We start from the raw sequence: 26,837 nt of genomic DNA, 5'->3' as shown, positions 1-26,837 counted from the left end.
ACCTATCTATGGCTATATCTCCTTTCAGCCACAGCTCTTACGAGTGACCCTCTTCTACAACTATAGGTCACTCCAGGTACTGCTAATTGCTTCTTCCTCCTGACCCTGGGTAGAATCTGGGTACTTTATCATCCCTCATTGTTTCACCTAAACATGGTCCAAAGCTTTGTAAGTTGGTTTTCATTAAACTCTCTTCAACAATAGTGTGTCGTCTGTTTTCTGCTTCATCTGCAATGGACGTAATATTTAATGACTCCCTCCTATGAAATTTATATACTTCCTCTCAGCATTGACTGAGATTTACAGATCTTCATTTTTTATTGCTTTGCTAGATACCTTTGTCATTCTAAATAAAAGATTGCAGTTTCTATTTCTTTCTTTATACATCTTAGATATCCATTGACTTCCCAATAAGAAAGATGAATAATTTAGCACCCCTACAGTTCCTAAGGAAGGGAATTTGTCAGCCAGAAAGGCGCCGTGCATTCTTCAAATTATTAATAGACAAATATCATGTTAAAACTGCTTTGATCTCGGTCCTTCAATCACTATGTCCTTCATTCCTGCTGAAATTTTGTCTTCTGATTATGTGTAAAAGTCTATGGCACCTAAAAATATAGTGTTCTGGGTATACTTTCTAATACATATCAAAAGGGTTTATTTCCCATCAGTAAAAAGTATATTTTAAACAATAAAATAATCAGAAGGTGCAAGTATCCTATGAAATGGAGTCTATCACTTAGGTAACCATGACCCATGTTTCTGCAGGTAATCTTATTAGAAGATAAAGAACTTTCTTAGAAAGAGACTCATTTCATATTGAAATCTCTCAAGTGGCCATGCATACAGGTATGTTGCCAAAGAATCCAACAAAGCATCTTCCACCTGTGCTAGGCCTGGGCTAAATGATGGATTAGACAGAGTTCTGACTCCTTCGGATTCCAATACATGTGCTTATTGAGCTGGGCACTGTCTTTTGGAGGAAAATCAATCTCAGACCTGCTTCCTCCATAGACTTCTCTGATTCAGTTAATGACAACACCATCCTTCCAGACCTTCCGGACAAACACCTGGAAGTTATTCTTGATACCTCTCTCTTACCGTTGCTACCTGTAAGACATTCTCTTGCTTTTTCTTCAAAATTTACACCAAATGACAGGTGAGGTAAACATTGTTTCAATTTTTTAAAAAATATGATTTATTGTCAAATTGGCTAGCATACAGTGTGTAAAGTATGCTCTTGGTTTTGGGGGTAGATTCCCATGATTCATTGCTTCCATACAACACCCAGTGCTCATCCCAACAAGTCCATCACCCATTTTCCCCTCTCCCCCAGCTCCATCCATCCTCAGTTTTTTCTCTGTATTTAAGAGTCTCTTGTGGTTTGCCTCCCTCCCTCTCTGTAACTATTTTTTCCCCTTCCCTTCCCCCATGGTCTCCTGTTAAGTTTCTCAGGATCCACATATGAGTGAAAACATATGATGTCTGTCCTTCTCTGACTGACTTATTTCACTCAGCATAATATCTTCCAGTTCCATCCACATTGCTGCAAATGGCATGATTTCATTCTTTCTCGTTGCCAAATAGTATTCCATTGTATATATATGATGAATCGAAAACATTGTTTCAATTTTATTTTAAGACTGGGAGATGCAAGGGCCAAATTCATGCAGCAAAAATGTGTTCTGAAAAATCAGAAAGGGTAAACTAGAAAATAATTGGCCACACAGATTTCCCCCAGCCCTGCGAATTCTCTTCTGTAGTGTCATGTCACAAACATTAGTTATGATAATTTTTGACTATGCTTCATGCTGATGGAAACATTTTCTTATTTATAAATGATCTCTTTAAGTTTATTTATTTTGAGAGAGAGAAAGAAAAAGAGAGAGCACAAGTGGGGTGGGGGAGAGAGAGAGAGAGAGAGAGAGAGAGAGAGAGAGAGAGAGAGAATTCCAAGCAGGCTCCACACTGTCAGCATAGAGCCTGACACGGAGCTCAAACTCATGAACTGTGAGATCATGACCTGAGCAGAGATCAAGAGTATGACACTTAACCGATGAGCCACCCAGGCACCCCGAGAATTTTCTTATTTCTAAAAAAACATTCCCTTTGCCTAACCATGGGGCTACAACTCTTATTTTCTCAGGAGCTGAGCTTATGGTGTTTGAACCTGTTCGTGAGTCGCACTGTTGGCATTTTTACTTATACTTTTACTGTATGTTTACCAGGTACTGATGCTGAGAATGTTGTCCTTTGTCTTTACGTCTGTTTACATGGATTATAAATGGGTGAGGTCCAATTAAAGAAAAATCTTTACAAAACCAGTCTAACATCAGCATCTTTTTGTTAAGTTGAATATGACTGGGTTGAGAACATATTTCAGGTGTGCCTATGATAAAGGCAGTTCTCACTGTCTTTCCATTATCCTGTGTACTTAACAAGCATTTTTGTGTCTTTGTGATTGGGATTGTTTTGGTAAAATTTCTTTGTTATTCCTGAATCACTCCTGCATTTGTTTATTTTTATCTTTTTTAACCTGGTTAAGTGAAGGAAGTGATGAGAAAATTAGTCTTTCTACTTTATTGTAGGAATAGGTTGAAACTGGTAAAGAAATCAGTTGTTGTATTTTGTTTTGTTTTGTTTTCCCCCTTGCTTGAATATCTGGACAAATAAAAATGAACAAATGACAAAGAATTGTGGAAATTCAAAAAAAGCAAAACAATGGCTTTAAAAAGATTTTGAAATAACATGTCAATAACTAGGTAGTTTTAGAAGACATTGGATAGTTTTAAAAGGCATTGGAAATAAGAAAAAAAAAGCTGATGCAAACAAGAAATCCACTGACAAGAAGTTTGGGGGAATCAGGTATTTCTTGTAATTTATGTTTTATTGGTGTGGAGTGAGTCTAAAGAGTTGTATAAGGCAACTTATAGTACATCTAACAGTTGATATCAGGTGTAGCACGAAGTCAGATGAACAGTTTGGATTCCTTCTAAGATTGAGGCTTATGTCTCCCAGCTCTTAAGTTACAAATGGGACAGAGAGGATACTGTGACTCAATTTAAATGAATTTGGATTTTGAGCTTCTAAGCCTTGCTCTATAAGCCTTGATCTACCACCTTGGGAAAGTCATTTCCCCTCTGGAAGGCTCAGTTTTCTTGCGCTAAAAGAAAAAAAAAAAAGGTACTATACATTTTATCTATCTTTTGTATCCTATTACTTTTCACACTCAAGTATTCTGACTGGTTGAATTATCTTAACTAAAAAGTCAGAAAATTCTATTTGTAAATGTTCCAGTGTTCCTAGCTTAAGGCATATTTTTGGAAGTGAATAATAGAGGTTCAGGAGTACTTTGGGATAGGGGCACCTAGGTGGCTCAGTCAGTTAGGTGTCTGACTCTTGATTTCAGCTCAGGTCAGGATCTCACAGTTCGTAATTTCTAGCCCCGCATCAGGTTCCACGCTGACCACTCAGAGCTTGCTTGGGATTCTCTCTCTCTCTCTCTCTCTCTCTCTCTCTCTCTGCCTTTCTCTCCCTCTCTCTCTCAAAAGAAAAAAAAAAGAGTATTTTCGGTTAATCTTGCCTCTTAAAGGATATTCTAGCCTTCAGAACATCATATTATTAAGTATTTATTTATTTAAACATATAACTAAGCATCTTTCATCTACATATTCATATGATAAGCTACGACTATAAATATGATATTTACAGAGGTGCCTAGGTGGCTCAGTCAGTTAAATATCTGACTCTCGATTTTTGCTCAGGTCATGATCTCATGGTTGTGAGATTGGGGCCTGCATTGGGCTGTGCACTGAGCCTGGAGCCTGCTAGGATTCCCTCTTTCCCTCTTCTTCTGTTCCTCTGTTCCTCCCCTGTGCATGCTCTCTCTACTTCTCTCTCTCTCTCTCTCTAAAAAAAACAAAAAAACAAAAAAACAAAAAAAACCTTAATAAACTACCTATTTATAAATAAATAAATAAATGAAGAAATTAATATGATATTTACGGATCAAAACTATGAATTATTTAGCACCCAATACGTGCCAAATATTTAGATACTTCACATGCAGTTTGATTATAACAAGTCTACAAAGTGTAATATTTTCCTGACTTACAGATAACCATTAGAGATGTTTAATAGTTATCAAGATCACACATGCTGGTTAATGACACAATTTACTAATTTCATATTCTAATTTAAAAAATACCTTTCCAATGTGGATTAAAACATGTATTTGACCAACATGAAAGTGTATATTGTTTTCTCTAAACTAAGTTCATAAGAATATGAATATTTCCCAATAGCTTACACTGTCAGATTGAGCAAGGCACTTGTTACCTCTGGATCTTGGTTATCCCCACTATAGATGGAAGGATTAAACCAGTTGATCTCTGTTTGTCTCTATTGTCTTAAAATAACACTGCTCTGAGCTTATATCCCTTTTTTTCTCTCTTTGTGCATGTCCAAGTTATCATAAGGTAATATTTTTGAAGTGACTTTTAGTCCTAACGTTTCCTTTGACTCCTCCTCCATTCAGCTAGAGAGGCATTCTTTGTATGGCGTCAAAGAGGAGAGGACTTAGGAGAAATGTAAAGAAAAACATAGCCCTTAGCTTTGGAGTTTTGAAAGCCTTAATATCAGGGGTCTGGGTAGGATACACATGCTTAAAATCAGATTTGAGAGGATATGGTATGGGAAGGGGACCGGAAATACTTCTCATCTGGAGACTGGATCGGATACCTTGGGTTGTGGAGGAAAAGAGAGCTGGTGCTAATGTGAGTGGGAACTCAAGAGGACATGGGAATAGAAGTCGTGCAGAGTAGCAGCATCAGCAACTGAAAATCTCCAGCTCTTACTGGTACACACACTCGACATACAGCCTGTGCTGGCTGTGGCTTGGGGGCTACATAGGAGCGCAATCAAAGCCACAGCCTTTCACTCAATTTTCCCTGGAATGAGAAATGTACATTGCCTGGGTTGAGGATTATTTTATTTTATTTTATTTATTTTTTTAATTTGCATTTCTTGTTGGCATCTAGCTGACAAGATCGCAACCAGCAAGGTACCTCATTGGCTTCCTCACAGAAGTGTTATTCATCCAGTCCTGATATTTGCAGGATCCTCATCTGACTTGTCCCGCATGGGGGCACTCAATTTTTTTTAATGTTTTTTATTTATTTTTGAGAGAGAGAGAGAGAGAGAGAGAGAGAGAAACAGAGCATGAGTGGGGAAAGGCAGAGAGACAGGGAGACACAGAATCTGAAGCAGGCTCCAGGCTCTGAGCTGTCAGCACAGAGCCAATGTGGGGCTCAAACTCACAAAACCATGAGATCAAGACCTGAGCTGAAATCAGATGCTGAAAAGACTGAGCCACCCAGGCGGGGCGCACTCATTTTAATTGTTCATACAGTTTATAAGCACTCTAGATGGCAAGTTATGTCAAGACAACTAGAAAAACAGAACAGTGTGGAAAACAAAGTTCCTTCCCATATTTTCATATGGATGGGACTGAATGTAACCAGCTCTGTGTCTCTTCCACAAACCACCTCAGCGAAAAAACACACTTCATAAATATATATGTAAATATATTTATGTGTTACACTGACTATTAAAAATATCAAATAGGGTAAATTCCCCTTAAGGAATGAAATAAAATGTCTCAAGAATATTTCTCCATAAAGAAAAATAATTTTGGCTGGTGAGAAAACTCCCAAGGCACTGTTGACTACTCTGGTAGTTACCTCCAAAATTGAATTTATTTTTTTATATCTTTAATTATACTACATGGCAACTCAAAACCCTGAAGTTTATTTACCTCCAGGATTTATACATTTCCACCCCTACCCAGGACAATGTGTGGCAAAAGTTAAGGTTCATTCACTCTTATTCCCAATAGAATAGGGGCTCAGATGGAAATATGAGTCCGAGTCTCATTATTTAATCATAGACTAAAGAGGGACATCCCTGGGTAGTTAGGTCGCATTGGTTTTGCCCAAGCACATTTATCTAATAACCTTGGAATTCATACATATGTGAGTGTGTGTTTTCAGAAAATACCCCATGGTTCATTATTCCCAGATGGCATTTGCTAATAATTTGATTTCCCAGGAGAGCATAAATATATGTAATTCCAAACACCAATCACAACCAGCACCAAGAGGTATTCAGAAAAGTTACTATAGGTATCAATACGCTTTATTTAGTGTGTAAGACCTGCTGGTGATGAGTACATATGGCATCTTGGAAGGAGCAAGATGAGATCTTTTTGCAAAAGAGAAAACTCTGAGACAAGAGAAAATTTCTCTAACAACATTCTGGGATCAGGATGTTGTCGGCTAAAGAAATGCAGATGTCAATTCCTAGTACAATCAGTGGTCCATACAATGCTTTTTCATCCCAGGTCATGGTTCACAGTGGCTGGGTGAGGGCTGTAACTTTGATAGGAGCCCAAGTTATTTTTTTTTTATTTTCCAACCAAGAAATATTACCATTACATTCTTATTTCAGCAACCTGTAAAAAAGTAGTTCCTGCCTTTATCCAAATTCCTACGTACTACTCCGTGATTCATCAGACCTTTATTGAATATCTGGGAGAGCTGTCCTCCTGTGCAAGAATTGGGAGTTGGTGTTGTGAGATTCTGTGGTGAATAAGACGTAGTCTCTACGTTCTAATTTCTCCTTGGGCCAGACTCACTCTAGACAGGGAATCTGAATCCTAAGCTGCAGACTACTCAGCTCCAGCACTGATTTTGTGAACTTGATCTTTTTCCTTTTAATATTAGCTGACTTTATTCAAAAAATGTTTGTGGTGACCTACTATGTACGAAAAAGGATTCTAAGTACTGGAGGCAAAATTAAACACAGTCGGGGCTTCTAATGAGCTGACAGTTGTGGCTAAGGAAATCACTAGTAATGTGGCATAGACTCGGTACAATGCCCAGAGGAATGCTAAGAGTAATTCAATAAAAGTATTGTTATTGAACTATCTGCAAATTTCTAAGACTATGTTGAAGAGATGAAAATAAATCTACATATTTTTGGGTATGTGATCTCTGGTCTGGTTTGGGGGAAAAAAAGACAAAAACAGAATATGGAACATGTCACAAAAGACCATGGGATCCTGAGAGCTGCCTGCTAGTCCTACTGCTAGCCCTTTCTGTGTGATCTTGGGAACTCTTTTCCCACTCTGGGCCTTAGTTTTCCCTGCTGTAAAATTAAGAATTTTGACAGATTGGTCTGTAACGTCTGGGCCAGTCCAACGACAAGTGTATAGAAATCACAAACTTGACTTCTTTAATTGCCCATCTGCAAGGTCAATTGTGAAAAAAACCTGGTTGTGTTGATCTAAAATGACAGGGCCAGCTGTATTAAAAGCTTGGTAAAATGAACTGAGAAATGGAACTTAGAAATCAGAGGGACTTCCCAATGAGCTGGTGAAAATCCCTTCTTCTCCAGAGCCCAATTCCTAGCTTCCATTTCAGATATAAGAGTTTTAATGAAAAGAAGTTTCCTGAAATGAACCTGTTTGTGATGGCAAACACTCTCTTTAGGGTCCAGGACATTCTAATCCCTTGACCTGAAGTTGTACTGAATGGAGGGATTAGGGTATTTGATGTGAAAGGTGAGATGTTCTGAGGTTCAAGTTGCAAAGTGATATCACTGGTTTGGCCCCTTGCTTATGAGACCTCTAGCAAGTTCTATGCCAATGCAGGGGAGATTTTCTGCTTATTTTGTCTGTGATAAGAACTGGACAATCGCAACAGTACTTGCCACAAACAGAATAAGGAGAAAATAAAGTAGCTGTTTGTTTGCCTAATGTTTTCCCTTGAACCACAATGGAGTATTGCTGAAGGGATGGTGCAGATGCAAATGGTCTCATTTCTACCAGCTTCCCTGGAGGTCATTATGATCCTAAAAGATGAAGTGCCTTCTCTCTGGCCTGTCTTACTTCTCCAACTATGGAGTTTGAGTTAATCTTGCCAATTATTATTATTAATTTATCTTACAAATATACATGATTGGATTGAAAATTTGTATTCCTGATATTCCTATTCCCTTAGTATAAAAAAAAATCCCATGGCTGTGTCAACCAGAACCAGTTTTGTGGTCAATTATATATACAATGAGTAGAAGAAGGGTTATGTTCTTGTATATTTGTGTTGGAGATTATCCAATCTTCTATTTATATGAGACTTTGGTTGATGGTCAGTCTGGTGCATTATATTAATGGGGAAGACTTCTGACTATTTGATTCTCAGACACACCAAGAAAATGCATCCTGAGCATTAGTTCCCTCAGTACAAGGGGAATGCATGATGAACTTTGCTCCTCCTGCTGAGAAACAGTGAGAGACTGCTCCTTGAATTATCAAAGGACTCCTATGTTATCTTTTTTTATTTATATTTTTTCTAGCCAAATATTTTTTTCTCATGTGCCACAGGAGACTTTGCACTATGCCAAGGTTTTAGTCGCTAGAGGGAGATGTAATCACAAACTCCCTTTAGCAAGTTGGAGTCCAGGGGACAGATGGAAAGGCGAACTAGCCAGGAAATGACCTGGTCCTGTGTCCTGCCAGAAATCTCGGTGGTAAGAGAGCTCCAATGGGTATCTTATGTTAAGTTCACTCTCTGGTATTCTGATGGCTACTTACCAGAAAACAGCTCATCCATCCAAACCTGCAAGGACATCTCTACTGAAAAATTGGCAGTCTTAAGGGACCACGATTTCCATCTGTGTTTAAGTAAACACCTGTTAGTGTTAGATGTCATAGGTTGTTGAAAGACTGTGTTACTTAATAGGATCATGAAATATAAATATTTTAAAGAATATTTATGGGCCCCATACACATTTTTCTTTTTAAAGAATGAGAGAGTCTGATTGTCAGAGGAAGAAGGAAGCCTATAGGTCATCTACTCCCCTCCTGTCAATTTGCACATGAAGAGACTGAGTCTTCGAAGAAATTTGTCCAAAGGCAGTCCTTTGGTAGCTACTTATTGAACTAGAACTTGAATCTCCTTACTCATTAATTCAGTATTCACTTCACAATCTTCCTTTCCACATTTCTTGAGCACCTACTATTTGCTGGGGCAATTAGTGATATAAAGATGAGTGAGATCTGTCCCTGACATCAAGAAGCAAATGGTTTAGTGGAGGAGGCAGAAATATGAATAACAATTACTAGGAAGATTATGTACATTTCTACAGTGAAGGACACATAGAAGTTGTATAAAAACAAGAGAGTTAATTGATATACTTGGTTTGGGTTGCGTGTATCACAAATACATACCATAAGGGAAAATTTTCATGCAAGTTCCCTGTCCAAATCTTGCATGTCTGGATTCTCCAGCCTCAATCTCTCTGTGAATGACTATACATAATATACATACATATATATATTATACACATATATATACATCTTTGTATATGTATATATAAAATTAAGTGCTACTTAATAAAAAAGTATAAAACAATATAAAAATAAAAATAATATATCATCTCACTTATATATACAAAAGGGTGCCATGTATATATATATGCATGTATATATTTTGTATATATATACACACACACACATATACATGTGTGTGTGTGTATATATATGTGTGTGTATATATAGATACATATATATATATAAAATAAAAAGAAGTAAATTGAATAAATGTTACCAGTACTTGGTTTCGAGGTCTAAAATCATGAATAATTTTATATTTCTATCTCTTTTTAAAATAATGACATTAAGTTTTAATTATCAATGTAACAAATAAATTTTTATTATACAATTAAAATATAAAACTCAGAACTATAAAAGTTTAGAAGAAAACTTAGAATATGTTAATGATATTGGAATTAGGAAGAATGTCCTAAACAAATCTCCAGAAACACATACCATAAAAGGAAAATATTAATTTTGACTACATTAAAATTTAAAATTTCTTTATAACAGGATACTATGAATTCAAGAGCAAGTTAAAGACTAGAAGATTCTTACAACTCAAATAAATGATAATGAATGATAAAAATTGTGTCCAGAATTCATAAAGAACTCCCAATACCAATGAGAAAATGGCAAATAACCCAATACAAATAGGAACAGATATTTAATAAAGGAATTTCAAAGAAAGGGAAATCTAAGAGGCCCATAAATATAAGAAACTTCTCTAGCAATCAGAGAAAAGTTCATCAAAATCACAATGAATTGCCATTTACACTCATCAGATTAGCACATTAAAAAAAGAATGATGAGAATGTGGTGAAAGGAAGCCCATATACTGCTAGTGATAGGGGAAACTGGGAGATCACCTAGGAGCACAACTGGAAAATTCAAGTAAGTTTGAAAATGACATATCTTAGGCTGGGAAATCCATTTCTAGGTATATTCCTTAGAAACCTCTCATATCTACAGAAAGATATAGGTTCAAGAATGATCATTATGATAGGACCACCTGGGTGGCTCAGTCAGTCGAGTGTCTGGCTCCTAACTTCAGCACAAGTCATGATCCCAGGGTTGTGGGATCAAGCCCCGCATCATCAGTCTCTGTGCTGAGCTCAGAGACTGCTTAAGAGTCTCTCCTCTCTCTCTCTCTCTCTCTCTCTCTCTCTCTCTCTCTTCCTCTCCGCCCCACCCTACTGGAGAGTGTGCACACTCTCTTTGGCTCTCTCTGTCTCTCTCTCTCAAAAATCATTATGATAGAGTATATAAAACTAACGTTGGGATAATTTAAATGTCCATAAACAGGGGAATGCCTATATAAACAGCAAAATTTGAGGCAGTAATTAAAATAAATGAACTTAATCTTCGTGTATCAAAATGGGTAAAGATCAGAAACATAATGTTGAGGGTAAAATAGATACATTTGGATACATGCAACATAGTACCATTTAAAACTAAAAAAATAATACAAGGTACCATTTGTAATTGCTTATGTATATACTAAGCTCATAAAATATATGATGGGAAGGATACATATTAATGTCAGGACAGATATGATCTTTGGGGAGAAAAAAGGGAAATAAAATTTCAGAGAGATGTAGGACAAATTTGTATCATGAACTTTTTATTTCTTAGTATTTTTATGTTTTTAAAAATGTATTTCTTAAAGAATGATTATGCTCTTTCTCACAAAAATATATTTTTGCTTCTTTTAAATTCTAAGGCCAATAAAATGTTTACAAATGATGTATAAATCTGGTTGATGTTTATATGCATATGTTCATTATTTTCTGTATTTCTGTGTATTTTAAATATTTCATGACACAAATTAAAATATTAGAAAATCAAGATATATCATATAATGACTTTAACAAACTGTAGAAAAAGCACATTCATGAATCTATTGGGATACTGAACACGAGTGGATATTTGATGGCGTTAAATGAATATTTTCTTTAAGTCTAGATCACTATCTTGTATATACTAAGGTATTTACAGATAATATGACATCAGAGATTTTCTTCAAAATTCTCTGTCAAGGGTGGTAGTGTGTAGGGGGATCCATAGAATAAGGTTGGCTTTTATGTTGATAATTTTTGAAGCTGGGAGATGCATACATAGGGATTTATTATACTTGTCACTCTGCTTTCCCAAAATAAAAAGTAGAAACAAATATTGAATTAAAAAAAACAAGTCAAGAAAAAATAAACAAACAGTAGAAGACGGCTTAAGTTCCCCTTCACCATTCCGGTTAACCCGTTACCAGTATTCCCTGAAGTCCTCTATGCATTTGTACCTGTAGAAATGGAAACGTGTGCTTTGTATAGACGCTATCACACCGAACCTATTCTGCAGCTTCCCTTCCCCCACTAACAGCGTTTGTTCGAAATCCACCAATGTCAGAACAATTCCCTCCACATCATTATTGAAAGGCTGGCTACATTGGGGTCATGTGGGTGGCTTAGTTGATTGAGTAGCTGACTTGGGCTCAGAACATGATCTTCCAGTTTGCGAGTTCCAGTCCTGCATTGGGCTCACTGCTGTCAGTGTGGAGCCCTCTTGGGATCTTCAGTACCCCACTATCTCTGCACCCACCCTGCTCACGCTCTCTCTTTCAAAAAAAAATAAATAAAATAAACATTAATAAATAAAGGCTACATTAAACTCTACACAGGATCTATAATATTCGCTTCTTGATTGATGGATGTTTTTGAATCCAATTAAAAACTTTGTGAAGAAAAGGAAAAGAAAACTTTATGAACATACTGCAATTAACATCCTGGTGTAAAAGTTATGGGTATACGTCTAATGATTTTTAATTTTTAAAAATTTCTGCCATTAATATTATTTATATATATTTTTAAAGATTATATGCACATCATGAAAAATAAAATACAGAAAGTCCTCCAAGGAAATCATGTCTTCTGGCTTATTCCTTCACACGGTCCAGGACATTTAACCATTTATGGGTTTAGTTCATCTGCTGGGTTAATGTGTTCATATCTCTAGTACTCTTATTTGTAAATGTTACATGATACCTTATTGATTCTATTTTTATAAGATGAGAATTTAACATTATTACACTATTGCCCATTTTTTCCTAATATTTAAATACTTTTATTATTACTTTTAGTTCTTCAATTGATAATATTGCATTTTAAATGTTAGTTATACTACTTAAGATTATATAACTTTAATGCTTCTATCTCTGTTTCTTGCTTTACCAACTTCAGACAGCACTGCTTGTCTCCTCACTATGTAAAGTGAGGATGTTAGGATCCTTATCCTTATTTTCACACCACTTCTCCCTTCCAACTCCAATTTCTGTCAGCCATTCCCCTTCACCAGCATGTTCACCAGCATGTTCAAGGTTGACATTTGTGTTATCTTCTGAAACTAATGATACTGACGTTTATACTTTGGGTAGAAGTTGACTCTACAAGTTGAATACCAATAAGCAGATGCCATTAATACGATTCTATAAATCTTGTTCAATTCAGGACTAAATATGCTAGTGTTTTAGGAGTAATTTCCTTTTCTAGAAATCTAATAAAATGACTCCTTTGGGTTACTTGGTGGATAATTTTCCCAGAATCTGTGTTAAGTGGATTCACTTTTCTTATACTCCATCAATTGCTCAATATTATGCTCCATTTTAGTTTACTTATATTTATACCATGATTCTGTATAATTTCTTTTTTTATGAACATTCTTTTATTTTTGAAAATCAAATAGCATAGTTTTACCATATCCCCACATTTGGGGGCTCCTGATAACACAGTCAGTTATAAGAAATTCCATTTCTCTTCCCCCTCCTCCTCCTCCCTCTTCTTCTTCTTTTTTTCCCTTGAAATTCTTTCTCCCAGGGTTTCTGAAACCCAGCTACAGTCATGATTTCTTGTTTTCTATGTCTTCTTGCAAGGGCATCATCCTGGGGCTTCCCTGTACTCCTGGATCGAAACGTCTCTTTCTTGGGTTCCATATTTTCCTCTTCATTATTTTTCTGGTTTCTGACTCTTGATGTTGGCTCAGGTCATGATCTCACATTTCATGAGTTTGAGTCCCACATTGGGCTCCGCATGGTGCCCATGGGTTAATGTGTTAACGGTGGTACCGTTGTGGAGTCTGACGGTGTGGAGCCTGCTTGGGATTCTCTCTTTCCCTCCCTCTCTCTCTCAAAATAAATAAACTTAAAAAAATGTCTGATGTATAGTAGGTCTTTAAAGATGGTGAATGAGTTCGTTTATTCAAGAAGTATGTAAAGCATGCTCACTTTGTGCCAGGCAGAGCTTTTACATGTGAATAAAATACTTGAGTGTCTAAGAGGGGAGGTGATCTATCCAAGGTAAATGGGTGGCATCTGGACTCAGTAAAGGTACGTTTTGAAACTGGCTCTGTCACTGTCTACACCTCAGACCTGTCTTGTATTGAATGGGATTTGTAATATTGACTTCACGATGTTTAAATAAAACAATGTGTCCTAAAGCATTTTGGAAATCAGAAAATGCTAGTCCAAGTAGACATTTTAATACATACAGATTTAAAATCCAAATAAATCCGATTGCTCCCCATTTATTCTCTTTAAACATTCTTTTTCAGAGACGCATTAGTAAACACCTTTAGAACATATTATAAAATATTTTTAACAAACTGGAAGTCAATTTTCAAGTTTTCTAACACTGTCTAGAATAGTAAGTCTAAAAAATTCCAATTTTATATTTTGAGGAAAGTGTTGACAAATACTGACTTCATTTCATGGTAAAAGCAGGTTCTGTTATTTTAGCTGCTATCAGATCTGTCAGGCATCTGCTTCCTAGCAGCTCCTCTTTGTGTCTTAGCGCACGTACTTTATAATTCTCCGTGACCCCAAAGTACACTGGCCTTTGACAACTTCCCTCTCACAAAGGGTTGGGAAGCAAAGTGATCAATAGCCCCTTCTGGCTCAGAATGCGCAACGTTGACAAATTCTCATTCACTTCTTTTAGTGAACTCTTTATTCCTAGGTGGGTCATTCCTGGGTGACTCAGTGCCTTCCTTCACTTAAACAACTCACATCATCCTTTGTAAAGCACATTTCTTTCTCGCATATTTATTACCAGCCTGAAACGTAAGTTACGCTGTATCAAAATTATTTAACAACTATTTGTTGAGAAACTACCGTGTTCCAGGGCCCGAAAAGACATTCATATAATGCTTTAGTAAACAGTATCTCAATGAGCTCTTAGAAAAATCCTGAATTTATGATTCTGATAGGTGGAAGTTATTGGCATTCCTTAGTGGAAGCTGATACCAACATCTCATGAGTTGTAAGTCATAAAATCAAGATTTTAACTTGTCTTGAGGGCAATCCCAATATCTGTTTACTATACCATGATTGATTCCCAAGATAGTTGCTGTAGGTGAAGCAGAGATAGTGACATGGATCCCGAATTCAAGATGTTTGCAGTCTCCAGATGAAAAGATCTTGACTTAAACTATGCTCACATAAGGTGGAAATTAAAAGCTCTAGGAAGACAAGTGTAAGAAAAAACAGGAAAAGCAATCACAAGAGAGAGGGAAAATAGCAATGAGACCAGAAGAGACTCCATGTAGCAGAAAATGTTTGATTTGGGTTTTAAAGGCAAGATTGATTTTTTTTGGTTGTATGTTTTGTCCCACTTGTTTTTACATTTTATTTTTTTATAAATTTAAAAAAATATTATTTATTTTTGAGAGAGAGAGAGAGAGAGAATGCTCGAGCCGGGTAGGGGAAGAGAGGGAGAGAGGGAGACACAGAATCCAAAGCAGGCTCCAGTCTCTGAGCTGTCAGCACAGAGCCTGACGTGGGGCCCAAACCCACGAACTGTGAGATCATGACATCAGCCGAAGTCGAACGCTCAACTGACTGAGCCACCCAGGCACCCCATATTTTATTTTATTTTATTTTTAATTGAAATGTTATACATACAAAGACTGTATACATTACATGTATATGGCATAAAGAGTAATAATACAATTATTACTCATATATCCATTACATTCTCAGTACCTTCGAAATTCTCCCAGTGCTCTTCATCTATTAAATAATCTTGTTCCCCGACTCCCAGAGGTCACCACTCTCCTGAAAGTTGTTCTTCATTCTTGTAGTTTCCACAGACATCTGTGTCCCTAATTATATATTGTTTGGTGTTGACTCTTTTGATCTGTTTGTAAATGAAATCATATTACACTTGGTCTTCTGTGACTTGACATTATGTATTTGAAATTCATTAATATAGATCCTTGCATCTATAATTTGTGCACATGTACGTTTGTGTTGTTTCTGGTTTATTCATTTCTATTACACACAAGGCTGCTATGAACATGCTTGTTATTGGACCATAAGTTTACACACATGCGATACTCACATATATTCAAGAACTTTGTCTAGGTGTGGAAATTCTGGGTCCTAAAATAAGGAATTACATCTCTCATTGTAACAACTAATCAGACTGCTTTTCCAAAGTGGATGTGCCAGTTTCCTCTCCTACCAGCAGTGTGTGATAATTCCCATTATTTCACATCCTTGAAAGCAGAAGTAATTTCATTCATTTATGTATCCTGATCCCACAGCACAAAATACTTGCCACGTGGAGGGGTACTTTGTTAGTCAGATGAATGAATAAGGACATTTGATGCTTAGCATAGCTAGAGAAAGAGGATGCAGTTTCTTTTAGGGACTGTTCCAGAACACACACATTTTTCTTCCAATGGGAGGAGACACATGACCTTGTTGATAAAGAATGCATCTGTAGGCAAGATTATATTTTTTGCACCTGACATAATAAATGCAGCAGGGCACCTGGGTGGCTCAGTTGGTTGAACATCCGACCCTTGGTTTCTGTTCAGGTCATGATCACATGTTTTTTTGAGTTCGAGCCCCGCATTGGGCCCTGACTGTTAGCACAGAGCCTGCTGCTTGGGATTCTCTTTGTCTCCCTCTCTCTGTGCCCTCCCCTGCTTATGCTCTCTCCTCTCTCTCTTTCTAAAAAAAAAAAAAAGAGTGCTGAGTCAATTTCCAGCTGACTCTTGCTAACATCATTCTTTTCTTTCCTACTGGTTTGGACAACTCTCTCTTTTATCATTTTTAGTACATAAGGAATGCCTCTTTATGAGAGATTAATAATAAATTACAGTCAAGGATAATTTTTAAAAATCATCATCTGAAATTGCACCATTATGAAATAACCACTATTACCATTGTATGGATGCACCATAATCTACTTAATGGCTACTGAGGTCATTTGATGTTAGTTACTTCAAGGCTGGAGGAAGTAGCTATTGAGAGTATGCTGATTCATACAAAATACATTTGGAATGGCACAATTTTTTGGTTTTAAAAGTAATCAGACATTCAGGGCCACCGCATGGATGTTCCCAACATTTGGGCAAAGAGAGAACTTATACTTAAATAACTCCCTCATTTTCCATAAGAGCAAACAGAGCCAGGAATACTAATCCTAGTGCTGAAGATTGTACTCCCTTTCTCTGAAATTTTGGTTCACCCCTAAGGAGTTACAAGGCCAAAGTCCTCATTGGGCGTGCAAGAACTTCTTAGTACAGTGCTCTTTCCAGCATACCAGATTCAGAGTCAATAAAAAAATGCTTATCACCCGCTATGTGCCAAGCTCTGTCACAGACTTTTTTTATGTAAGTGTAATGACAACACTGATACAGCTGTTTATTGCTACCACCAAACACCACCTGCGTTTGCAAATAAGGAAACTGAGGCTGAACATTCACTGATTTTTGCTGAGGTCTCAGAACAAATCACCACAGTGCCTAGATAAGCCAAGTGCCCTGACCCCTGGGACACTACATTGAGATAATTCTATTCTAGAGACTATCAATCACATAGCACATTCTACTTTCCTTGAACCAAGGACGAATGACACCTAGATCTTCCACCTGGCATTATTTTTACCCATTAGGCTGTCTCTCCCTTTCTGTTACTTATGGCTAGCTTTGATTTCTCACCTTCCGCTTATCTATTGCCTGACATGTGGCTGTAACACACGAGACAAAGAAGGATGGAGCAGAGGTGGGTAGGCAGTGTGGGGTGGGGTTGGGTGAATGAAAAATATATGACTGGGTGCTGTTTTTCTCTGATATTATTGTCTAATTAAGATCCAAGATGCTGTCCCTCTCTTGTTGCTGTGTACTCTCTGCTTTGTAACTCAGAAGTGTTTATCATGACAAGCTGTGAGCAGATGGACTGGAGAGAGGAGAGAAATTTGACCCAAGAAGATGTCACTTAAACAGCTGAGGCTAGTATTTCACCAGATGTCCAAGCATTTAACCCATTAGGGGCTTTATGAAGATCGGTAGCAATGCTTTCACTTGCTGAAATATTAATTACCTTTTTTAGTCTATTTATTTAAGGGTAGTAACTATTTGCCTGTTACAAAGCACATGCTGTATTTAAAGGCATTTGTATTTAGCATCCTCTTTGATACTCCATCAATCCAGAGAGATAATCGTGATAAATATCATGACTCCCGGTTTACAGATGAGGCAACTGAGACCCAACATTTCCTAAGTTGCATGAAAAGCCAGAGGAAGGGCTCAGATGACCAGAGGAGTTGGAAAGTGGGGAAGGACTTCAGCAATGACCTAGTTTGAAATCCATATTCAACAGATGGGAGATGGAGGTCTAAAGTGCAATGGATTGGCTGAGGCTCCACCGGTGGGTTGTGAGTTCATATGGGACTGGAACCCAGTCCCCTTCTTGCAGCCCCAGGGTTTTCTCTACCCATCTTTCATTTCCTGCCTATGCACTGTCTCAACATGCTTGCCTCACTAGCTGGCAAAGATGCAATCCAATGCGTTGGCTGAAGATGAAGGGGGAAAGGGACTGCCATGTTCTACCCAGTCATCCTGTACGATTGTGTCAAGCTTCAAAAGCCTTCTGACTCTTAATAAGTAAATGGGTTACCTGAAAAGATTGAAATCAAACATTCCTAGTAATTTTAAGAATTGCTTAACTTTCTGGGTTAAAGAAAAAAAATAATCTCTTTGATATAATCACTCTCCTAATATTGAAGGGAATGGAAAGAAAGAAAAAAATCTTATTTTCAATTCTCCCTAAGGGAAAATAGAGAATTGAGAAAGCCAGCATGGAGTGAAGAAAAGAATTATGGATCAGTGGTCAAATAACCAGGATCTGAATTTCAGATATGTGTTCCTCTGAACATTACTTTGATTCTCTGAGTTTAAATTTCTTCTTATGGAAAATGAGACACAGTAACAATCTTATCTGCTTCCTGGGACCATGGTGAGAATCTGTGGCTAATCACTGTGACTGCTTTATGCAAATTGAAAATTATGTTATACTAATATAAAGTAGTATTAAAAATAGCATTAATGGGCATCTTCTTTGGCATGGGGAGAGAAGCAAGAGAGGCGAGATCGGTGAGAGAGCTTAGCAGCTTAGAGAACAGACTGGGGAGTCACACTGTCTGGGCTCGAATTGTGGTTTTATCAATTACTATCTGCATAACCTTGGGCAAACTACTTAAGCTAAGCTCATCAGTAAGATATGGGTAATAACTGAATATTCCTTGCTGGTTTGTTATGAGGATTAAATGAATTAATGGGTGTAGTTCTTAAATCAATGTTTTTTGCATACTAAGCGCTGTATAAGTGCTTGTTAAGTATATCAAGTTTTGAAAGATAATGGTTACTGCCAGGCAAATATATGCTCAAGGCAATAAAGGTGTTTTCTTGAGGATCTATTTTAGCTGTGTTCCTATCACAATTTCCAGCCACAGGCCTTTACTGATATAAGTAACATCTCATCTTCATGGACGTTAAGTGGGTTCATACCCAAATTCTCTGGAAAGCTGCAACTAGATAACCCTTCTTTTGGTTCTCTGGAGGGATCAGGGTGATTGATGTTCCCAGATCTGCGGTGATGAGATGTCCCTGAGAGGGTCTGCTGAACCATAGAACAGGTTCTGTGCCATTGTGAACACTGCCTAATGATCACAATGCTGCTGTCCTGAATTTTCAGGAAAAAGGAGGGCACATGCTAAGAAGTCTGAGTCTCCTTCAGTTTAATACCCATAACCGACCCTAGGGACCAAAGCAGACAATATATGCTTTGGGGTGAAACCTTATATTTCCATTCCTGGAGCCTCTGGCCTTGCTTATGCTTTACTGAATTACTGGTCTCCTGACATTGGTCTAAGAATTTATGAAGTGCTAATTCATTTTTTTTTTTTTTCAACGTTTATTTATTTATTTTTGGGACAGAGAGAGACAGAGCATGAATGGGGGAGGGGCAGAGAGAGAGGGAGACACAGAATTGGAAACAGGCTCCAGGCTCTGAGCCATCAGCCCAGAGCCTGACGCGGGGCTCGAACTCACGGACCGCGAGATCGTGACCTGGCTGAAGTCGGACGCTTAACCAACTGCGCCACCCAGGCGCCCCAGTGCTAATTCATTTTTAACTCAACTCTATGAAGTAGGCACTTCTATAGAGCTCATTTTACAGATGAAGAAACTGAGGCACAAAGTGCTAGATAACTTGTTTGAGGCTGTGCATAGAAATTTAAGCTTTGAACCTGGAGAATCTGGCGAGTACTGGGAGTAGCTTAGATTAATTCTTCCCCCATTCCATTCACTGGAACTTAGCCATATGGCTCCATCTAACTGCAAAAGGGGCTGGACAGTCCCTTCCCAGTAATAACCACACCCTTCGGAAAGGGAACATGAATATTGGGTGCAAGGCTAAGTTTCTCTTCAAAAAATCCACATTTATTACAAAATTATTTAGGATAAATTCCCCCAAATGTTAAGCACTATGAATGAATATTTTTTATACATGATTAAAATTTACTTCCGAAGGAGTTTAAACAGTAATTGATGAGAGTGCCTATTGCCCTGCTCACTGGATGGCATTAGGTATTATCATTGTAATGTTTTTTTAATGTTTATTTATTTTTCAGAGAGAGAGAGAGAGAGAATGAGTGGGAAAGGACAAAGAAGGAGGGAGACAGAGGATCTCGAGTAGGCTCTTTGTTGACAGCAGAGAGCCCACTGTGGGGCTCAAGCTCATGAACCATGAGATCATGACCTGGCTGAACTTGGCTTACCCAACTGAGCCACTCAGTTGCCCCCATTCAAATGTTTTTTAATTGGGTAGTTGAAAGTTGTATCTCATCATTTTAATTTGTCTTTTCTGATTGCTAATGACGTGAAAATATTTCCATCTTTGTGACCTTTTATTATAAGTTTATTATTCCCTTTATTTTAGAGCTTTATTATTTTCATATTAATTTTCATAGGTCCTTTCCAGCAAGTATTTGTTTTTATCAAATTTTAAGAATCTGTTTTTGCCAGATTATTTTATTCTTTTTGGCTGCTGTCAGTTTTTTTTTTTAAATTTTAACCACATAAAAATGGTCTATCAAGAAAGATCAGTAATGCTTTACCATCTATTATCTATCTTTGTGTATATTCATAAAGGCACATCTTTTATCACTGATAATTTTGGAACATGCTCTCCTGTCCATACACTTGACCATTATTTAATTTCTTGTAACATTTTTAATGTTAATAGAAGTAAAGAATTTACAGGATGAGATAAGGATCTAAATTATTTTTATCCAAATTGTAACCATTAATTCCTAGTCTATGTATCCATTGACATCTCTACTTTTGATTTTCAGTGCCTCTCTGTCTATAATGGGATCTATATCTTGGCAACTTATTATATTTTACTGAAATACTTATTATTATACTAATATCACATGGTAGCTTTATGACCTATTCCAATAATTGACAGGGATTTTTCCTCATTGATCTGACTATTCATAATTTTAAAAATTGTCTGATTTTTTTCTTCTAAACGATCTTTAGGAAGAAAGAATTGCCCAAATAAGATATAGGCTTTGGTTTACAATAACAATAAACAAATATGTGCAATATAAATATGTGTGATACAGCATAAGGTAGTTCTAACATAGTTAAGTTCTAGTTAGACTTAAAGAATAAATATGTCACTTGCTTCTTTGACAATTACCAGGAGTTTTCTAGGCACAACAGGACACAGTTGTAATGAAAGACTTAAAATAACATATAAGTCTATAGTACAGTAAGATATCAAAAATAATTACACAATGAAATTAATTAGGCAGCGTTATTAGATATATATCTAGCCTTGAATACAAGAAGCAAAATGCTTTCTGAAGTCTCCAACAATAATTCATAACAGTAATCATAATCAATTTTTAAAGGAGAAACTGTATTATACTAAACAGATATAAAATAACAGCATATAGAAATGTTATAAACTCTCACCTAATTACATTTTGGTAAAAGAGAAAGAAGCGATTTATAAAATTAAAATCCTACATAACAGCATTTGTGAAAGAGCCAGAGGTATAGAGACAACCACGTGTTCTGTGTGTATGTTGTGGGGGGGGCGGTGCATGTGGGTGTGTATGTGTAAGTCTTCGAAGTCCTCAGAGCAAGGGTCCTTTTTCTCTTTTGTGACAGAATACTTTCATAACTCCTAATTTGTTTTTCTATTTGCACGTCATTAAAATGAAGAAAAATCTCCGTACTTAATACATGGGCAAAAAGTTAGTATGATTTGGGGCGCCTAGGTGGCTCAGTTGGTTGAGCGTCCGACTTCGGCTCAGGTCATGATCTCACGGTTCGTGAATTTGAGCCCCAGCTCGGAGCCTGGAGCCCGATTCAGATTCTGTGTCTCCCTCTCTCTCTGCCCCTCCCCTGCTCATGCTCTCTGTCTCTCTCTGCCTCTCAAAAAAAAAATGAATAAATATTAGGAAAAAAACACTTATTAAGCTCATGGTTTTGTATATGGTTAATTGTAAATCCCTAATGTAACTCTGATGGGTGCTAATGTTTGAGAACTGCCTGGCCTGGTGGCCTAGAGGAGTCTGGCAGCTGAGAGATCTCAGTGTGTGGCAGAGGGAGTCTATCCTGCGGTCCTTAAGGGAGGTCGTGTTTAACCTCCCAACCCTGTCAGGCCCACTGAGAGCTGGCAGACTGACACCCCTTTACAGACTGACACTGGGGGCCTGAATGCTGTGCATGTGCTTAGTACAATTCCCAACTCCTTGGAAATAATCACAAAATATTAATCCTTTTGCTTAATACAAGATGTTTTTCCAGGCTTCCAAGCAAGAGAAAAAGCTTCCTACCAGGGACTACTGTTTGCAAAAGGTCTGGGGGTGTTTACAAGGCAGCAATTCTGGGCCTTTTGTCTGTTCCACCACAGATGGAGTAAAGTGATCAGGCCCCTTCCCTACTCTTTTTCTCATTTTTTTCTTCTCAGTGTAATAAAGTTTTGCTAGTCAGAAATTGATATTCTACCCTCAGCCCCACTGCTGGGACAATCTAAGGACACCAGCATGCAGAGGAAAGGGAGACTTTTTTTTTTAATTTTTTTTTGTAAGTTTACTTGTTTGAGAGAGGCAGAGACAGCATGAGTGGGGGAAGGACGGGGGGGGGAGAGAGAGAGAGAGAGAGAGAGAGAGAGAGAATGAGAATGCCAAGCAGGGTGCACACTGTCAGCATGGAGCCTGATGTGGGGCTCGAGCTCACAAACCGTGAGATCATAACGAGCCGAAATCGAGTCAGATGCTTAACTGACTGAGCCACCCGGGCACTCCGGAAAGGGAGCCTCTAACCTACCTCTAATCTGTCCACTAGGTCAGTGTGAAGAGCAGTGCCCTGTAGCTTGATGCTCATCTAATTCTGTCCGTGTTTCCTAGCTGGGATGGCTTGGTTTCTGGTGGTGGTTGTCCACTCTGGCTGTACATTAGAATCATTTGAGGAGCTTTTGAAAAGTACTAATGCCCTAGTCCACTAAATTAGAATCTCCGCGTGTGAGATCATGTCAAAGGTCTTTTCGAAAGCTTCTCCAAGTGATTGTAATGTCTGGTTGGGATGAGAACCACTTATTAAAGGAACACAGTAATAACATGTCATGAGAGGTCTTCTGTCTCCAATTCATGGATTGGCAAACCAAGACCCAGAGAGGTTCCATTGCCTCAGGCCACCAGCCGGTGGCAAGGTTGGAAATCAGATTCCCTCTGACTAAAAATCCATGTTTCTTGCAACTCACCGAAAAGGCCTACCGACTAATGCATTCACAGTCCTGTGAGTTAAGACAGATACAGGGATGGGCTGCCAAAAAGTGCTGCATGAGCACGGAGAAAGGAGAGATTAATGATAAATACCAAGAGTCCAAAGGGAAGCTGGCACATCAGAGAATATTCAATGGAACAAGATTTCTAATGCATCTGGGCTTTAACTCTGAAATCTCAAAGGAAATGAGAAAGTGTTGCCCGTGTGCTAATATTCCTTAATGGCCCCCAAAATGGAGTCCCTTTTAACTGAGAGCCAATTAGCAAGTAAGAATATGTTTGTGATCTTATTTATTTATTTATTTATTTACTGGAAAGAATCTCTGGGCAAAGTTGTTGCCCTTGATTTCACTAATTTGTGATTCTTTGCAGAACTAAAACCCAGTATTCTACTTCAGGAGGATTTTGTAGCTTTCCTTTGTCCTCTTTTCTTAATGGAAATTCTGGTTCCTGAGACAACTCATTATTGAAATAATTATACCCTCTGCCTCTGTAATCAGTGCTTGGGTTTCCAAAAATCTTCCCCCCTCCAAAAAAGTAAAAAAAAAAAAAAAACACTCTCACACTCTCAAAAGTAAAGATTCTCTCTCTCTCTCTCTCTCTCTCTCTCTCTCTCTCTCTCTCCCTCTCAAGAACACTTGGTTCTGAACTCAGGAGTATTACACTGGAATTTCTCCAGAAGTCTATAAATCTTTTGAAGAAGACATGGGTTTGGTGTCAAAAGGAGGGTGTCTCTTTTCTGAATGGGTGGAGGATGAGGTATGCAAGAATGAGCCTTCTCAGTTCAATTTGCTTGGTGCACAAGGAATCCCCTCATTCTACTGATTAGCATCCTTTGATGGCTTCCTATTGCCCCCAGGCATTCTTAACATTAAAGGCTTCTGCTTTGCCCTCCTTCTGCCTCTGCAGCCTAACCTTCTGGCACATTCCTTTCCCTCTCAAAGTCTATTTCACTTACTGAAATCTATACACCTTCTTTGTGTAAGTTTCTCTTTTGCTTGAATGCCTTTCACCTTCACATTTGCATGCTTAACTGCTCTCTTTCCTACAAAATCCAATTCAGTCATTATCTCTTCCTGGAAGTCTTTCCTGCCTTTTCTGATTCTCTTTTAATCCCTACCTTCCTTCCTCCTTCCTTCTCCCTCCCACACAAACCAACCAAACAAAATGACCAAAAACTCCAAAAAAAAAAAAAAAAACCCAAAAAACAAACAAATAAAACACCACATCTATTTGACTTAGGAGACTCTTCTCTGTGCTTTCATAGTACCCTATACTACTATTATTATTAATATTTAACTTTCCTGTTTCTCTCAATCATTATAAAGTGTGAGAGACGATACCTTCTTCGTTTACCATTTCCTTCAAGTAGCATCTTGTTTGACACTAACTCTAGACTTACAAAGACTAACATTGCAGAAGCATGAAGCACATATTCCCTATGTGTAACAGTGGTATTGATGATAAGCCAGAACGCTCTTACTTCCATTCCTTGGTTCCTATACTCCTATATTTTACCTACTGGGGACAGTGCCATAGAATGGACGTTCACTGAGGTATATACTATTTCCTCAAGGATGCCATTCCAACCTCACAGTTACCATTTCTAACCTGGTACATTAGCTTTGGCTTCAAAAAACACTCCATTACTCTTTTATGCTAGCAGTATTTGGGGCATGCAATATGTCAGAAGACCACAGATTATGTGCCATTGGTGCTTTTCATTTGCTGCAGATTTGGATTCTTGGTTCTTCAATGGTTCAGTGCTATGTGGGGTCTTGTATCTGTGCATCAAATGTTCTGTTAGTCCATGGTTAGTGATGTTGGTGAGGCCCCTGCCTGAAGAAAAGAAAAACATATACATAGAAAATGTGTCAGATCCAACCTGTACCAATTTTTGCCTTTTCCATGATGGAAGGGGTACAATGGAATCAACTAACCACCTCGTGATGACCTGATCTCAAGGTGATGCAGTTATATTTGGGATTAGCTTTGGGCTTCTTTTCTAGAATGTTAAGTCCTAGATAGTGGCAGTAGTTAGATCAGTTGTGGTGAGGGAGAGCCCATGATATTGGGTTCATTCATTATCTCCAAGCCTACTTCACCCGCTCCATGATCTATTATGCCATTGGGCAGAACTTGGAGGGTACAATGAATGACACTGGCTGACATCAACTGGTCAGGTAATTTTATCTAGTTGGTTGTTGGGGACTCTTTTGTGGCAGGTGCTCTTTGGTGGGCATTAACATACAATTCAGAGTTCTTATGGAAAGAGCCCAAATGTCCATCAACTGACGAATGGATATAGAAGAAATGGAATATATATTATATTATATTATATTATATTATATTATATTATATACATAACGGAATATTACTTGGCAGTCAAAAAGAATGGAATCTTGCCATTTGCAACAATGTGGGTAGAACTAGAGTATATTATGCCAAGTGAAATAAGTCAGCCAGAGAAAGATAAATATCATATGATTTCACTCATATGTGGAGTTAAAGAAATGAAACAGATGAACATAGGGGAGGGGAAAATAAATAAAAATAGAGAGGGAAGCAAATCATAAGAGACTCTTAAATACAGAGAACAAACTGAGGGTTGCTGGAGGGGTGTTGGGTGGGGGGATGGGCTAAATGGGTGATGGGCATTGAGGAGGGCACTTGTTGGGATGAGCACTGGGTGTTATATGTAAGTGATGAATCACTAAATTCTAGTCCTGAAACCATTATTACACTGTATGTTAAATAACTTGGATTTAAATAAAATTAAAAAAAAAGAAAGAAAGAAAGAAAAAAAGAAAACCTACAATACAGAGTTCTTTATGCTTCTTTCCCCTTTCCATTAGTCCATCCATAAGCTCCTCTAAACCTCATTGATCTTCCATTCTGTCTCCTAAGCTTCAGAGCAACCAGTCAAACTTTTGCCACTAACCATTAATCTCTATACATTCTTACTTTGGACCACTTTCTTTCCACACAAAGTTGATGATTAGGTATACTAGCCCCAAGCTCTGTCCTTTAGAAAGATTCCTCCTTACAACTATCTTTCCTGGCTACTCTTGTTTGGAACTTTAGTACAGCTGCTTTCTATTTTCAGCTTGTATCCACAGATGGAGCCAACCTATTCATAATGTAAGCTCAATATTTTCTATTTTCTATCAGATTGCCATAGAAGACTCCTGTACAACCAGAGGTATGGGTGGAGAGAGAAGTATTGGAGTAACAGTGGTGAATGGCATGAGCTTCTGAGATACTTGCTC

Source organism: Felis catus, chromosome C2 (assembly GCF_018350175.1).
Source record: "Felis catus isolate Fca126 chromosome C2, F.catus_Fca126_mat1.0, whole genome shotgun sequence".
Lineage (NCBI taxonomy): Eukaryota > Metazoa > Chordata > Mammalia > Carnivora > Felidae > Felis > Felis catus.
Note: the sequence above shows the minus strand (reverse complement) of the source record.